Below are 4304 nucleotides of genomic sequence, written 5' to 3' on the forward strand. Positions count from 1 at the left end.
GTCTAAGTCATTAACTATCTTTTGCCTGAGTGATTGAATAGTCTTCCAGCTACTTCCTCTTCCCATAGAATCTGCACCCTCCAACTAGCTCAACAAGAACAACTGTAGAGGAGGAAAAGTTTATTTGAGGGTTCATGGTTTCAGAGGTGTCAGTTCATAGAAGGCTGGCTCCATTCCTCAGGGCTCAAGGTGAGGCAGAACACCATGGCAGAAGAGTGTGGTGGAGGGAAGCAGCTTACATGAAGATGGGGAAGCAGAGAGAGAGAAAAAGAGTGAGACACTTGCCAGATACAAAATACATACCCCAAAGTCATGCCCTCAGAAGCACACCTCCTCCAGCCAGACACTACCTGCCTACAGCTATTACCCAGATGATCCCCATCAGGGGATTAAGTCACTGATTAGGTTATGGCTCTCAGAACCCAATCATTTCACCTCTAAACCTTATCGCATGTCTCATACATGAGCTTTTTGGGGACACTTCATATCTAAACCATAACAGAAAGGAAAACAATACACAACTTTGCTTACCAGACTTAGAAGTCCATGGAAACTAACCCAAACTTATCAAACCAAAATTGCTCATCTTTAAGCAGATACTCTTTATTATTGAACCTCCATCTGGTTATTATCTGTCACAATACATCTACCTCCATTCCAGCAATGCAGCTCTCTTTCTACTTCTCAAGCAGGAATCACCTAATTCTGCCAATGCCACTTCTCCATCATGAAACATGCCATTTATTCAACCATACCTTTTCTCCTCTTTACAGAGCACTACTCAAACTTTCCTTGCTCTTTGCAAAGCATCCCCAAGGAAGTCCAAGTGACTCTACTCTCCCTGGGTCCTTGATACAGCAATACCCAGGGTCAGCTGGTAATTGGGAAGACCAATAGCCAGGCTGTATGGCATGGAGTATGCACTTGAATGTGTTGCTATTGCTTTTTGTGAGTTAAGCCAAAATCTGCCCCTTCCCTTTAGGACTGTAAGGAAAGAGTATCTGTTTATCTGTTTACTCTGGAACTTTCCAAAAATACAAAATGCAGAGTTTTGCACAAAGTGTCTGATCAATTGTTATTGACTCACACACTTGTAATGCTCATTGCTCTGTTAAATGCATTTTAAAATTCTTTGCAGTCATAATATGAGTTCTGGATAGCCTGGAAAACTTATTGGTGGTAAATTAATTCTTTCACTTATTCATTTATTCTTTCATTCAATAAATTTTTACTAAATGCCTTCAAAGTTTCAGACATTGAAGGTACTGAAGGTATAGAACTAAAAGTCATGGTCATGGTCTTAAAAAATCCTTTCTATTTCGTGGTAGTGAGTAGGGGTGGGGGCAGCTACAAACAACCATTGTCATGTGGGTTGTCTTAGGTTGGAGGAGAGTCTGAAGGGAGGCAAGGGGAAGGAAGGTGGACCTCATGGTGAACCTTGAGTTTCTCAGAGGGAGTTAGCTGCTGGGAGAATGAGGTAAAGAAGGGAAGGGTGTCCTGGCACAGGGGCACAAGACTGTAAAACTAGGGATTCCAGAAGCTAAGGTGGGAGGATCACAAGTTTCAGGCCAACCTGGCAACTTAGTGAGACCCTGTCTCTAAATAAATAAATAGGACTGGGGATATAGTGCCTTCTGGGATGGAAAGGGAAGGGGTATTAGGCAGATGATAACATCATGGTCCCATTCCATTATGGGAACAAGAAGCATGACAGTGGTGGTGGGACTTCTTGTCTACAAAGGGTGAGCCTTTATGTAGAACCACAAATGCAGAAGTGGAAAGGGGAGTGGCAGCTCAACCAGGAAGGTGTTTACCAACCTGGGCAGGTAGCCCATGGAGATACTATCTCAGGAGGATTTGTTTCCTCTCCTTCAGTGAAGTGGAAGTCCATTTCATGTACATTCTCTGCTTTATCTTTCCTATTCCATGTGACTTGGACCAGTTACTGGAAATATATCAACTTTATTACTTTAGTTCTTTTTCTGTGTGCATGCCAGAAGTCCTCTACTAATCTACATTTTATAGCACAGAAAAGATTTGAGTTTCTTATACCCCATCTCTTCCATAGTACATAGATTTTTGGGAGGTGATTGAAAAATATGCCAATTTATTTATACATGATTTCAAAAGGAAGAGAATATTTAGTGACAAATGAATTAAGAAGGCAGAAGGAATGTTTGAGGTTAAAAGACACTAAAAAACACAATAAGTGTGATGACCAAATACAATTGATTGTATCCTGGATCCAAAAAAAAAAAAAAAAATCAAAAAAGGACATCTTTGGAACCATTGGAGAAACCTGAATATGGATAGAATGTGAAATGCTAAGTTTCTTGAATGAGATACTAGCATTGTAACTCTAGGAAAGAAGTCCTCTTTCTTAGGAGATGCTTGCCAAAATATTATATAGAAAAATGTTATAATGTCTGCAATCTACTTTGAAATGATTCAGCAACAAATATATGTAACTAACAATAAAGCAAAGTTAGCAAATTATTTTAAAGTTGGTCTATCTGGGTGATGGGCCAACTTTCTTCTTGACTCTCTTTAGATTTGAGCTGTCATTTCAAAAATGTTTGGAAAGAGGTATTTTTAAAAATGATTTTTATATTGAAAAGTTTCTCTAGCCTCCAAAATGTGCAGTTCTTGTTTCTCCCACTATCTCTTCCTTGGCTATTCCAGCCCTTGCAGATTTCTCTTTCCTCTATACTTTTATCACATAATAAATTCTACTCCCATTGATGGCCAAATCTCTCCTTCCAGATACTAATGTATGGGTCACAGGAGGATCTGGAGCTAAGAAGTGGCATTATTAGGTTTGGTCTTTGCAATCATTTCCCTGGATGCTGGGTGGAAGGTACTTTGGCATTATGGATAGAAGCTGGACTTTCCAGAGTTGGTGTTTTGTTTGTTTGTTTTTCTTTTGTATCAGGGATTGAACTTGTAATCCTCCTGCCTCAGCCTCCCAAGTCCCTGGAATTGCAGATGAGTGCCACCTGGCTCAGCTGAACATTTCAGGTTTCTAACCCACATTTCTCCTTTCTTGCAGCGTGACCTTGGGCACAACCTCCCACCCCTTCCTTCCTGATACTTCGTTTATGCACCTGTAAAATGGGCCCCAAGCCTTTGAGCATTGCTGAGGGCATTAAAGGAGACCATCTGTGTCAATTTCTAGAAGAGGCTGGGGCTGGGGACTTAAGCACTAACTGTGGCCCTCATTATTACTAAGAAGAGAATTTAGCAAAATAAACACAGTGAGAAAGCAGATCCTGCCCTCAGGCCCGGGGCCAGCTCAGCCTGGCTCCTCTGCCTCTGCCTGAAGCTCTCTGCTCCCCTCATTAGAAAGGGGCTTTGCTTCCTGCGGTGTGCTCTTGGGAGGAGAGGGCATGGTGGAGGCTGCAGGGACGCTATGAAGGGAAATGATTGCAAAGACCAAAAATGAAGAATTACTGCCTGCATAAAAATATTCACTACAGTGGAGGACCTTAAACCATTCCCTGGGGCATTGAACAGTGACTGAGAGTATATTACTGTGCACCTAAGGTGACTGCAGTCACCCAAGGTCAGAGTGAACAGAAGGGGAGTATTTAAGCATGGAAGTGCCCCTAATAGGAGCATCCTTCCTCATGCTCTGGGAGGATCAAGATGAACCAGGAAGACCCCGACCCCATGGAATGGGTTGCTGGAAAGACAGACAGATATCATCGGTGACAGGAGCAAATAGAGGTGTGAAGTTAGGTCAGGGGGACACAGGCTGCAGAGATCATCCAGCAGGGCTGGCATCTGCTTGACCAGGATACCAACTGAGGGAGTGGCATTTTCCCTCAGGTCCCCAGTGTGGCCACGTGAAGGGCCACTTCACCTCTCAAACCCTTGTCTGCAAAATGGATGGACAGCTGCATGTCCATCTGGAGGGCATGGCAGGTGATGTATAAGACACAGACAGGTCAGAGAGGAGGGGAGCAAGCAGGTAGGGTTAGCTTGGCCTACAGGTGGCTGCAGAACTGGCAGGCAGCACCCTTCCTGGCGAGATCCCCTTGGGGACATTCTGAGGGCTACTGAGAAGTTCAGAAGAAGGTAAGGTTGCAGAATGCACAAGGTGGTGTGCGGTGGCTTTAGGAGGCAGGAATGATTTCCTTCTATCAAAATTGTTTTGACAACACTGGGGACACTATCATTTTGGCTGTATCTGCCTCAACAGGGCCTTGGAGGCGACTGGCATCACTGCAGGGACATGGACACCTTGACCTCTCACAGTGCCTTTTCTGCCCTGAGATTACCCTGGCCTCTGCTTGCAATTCCCC

The sequence above is a fragment of the Sciurus carolinensis genome, unplaced genomic scaffold, assembly GCF_902686445.1.
Source record: "Sciurus carolinensis unplaced genomic scaffold, mSciCar1.2, whole genome shotgun sequence".
NCBI classification, from domain to species: domain Eukaryota; kingdom Metazoa; phylum Chordata; class Mammalia; order Rodentia; family Sciuridae; genus Sciurus; species Sciurus carolinensis.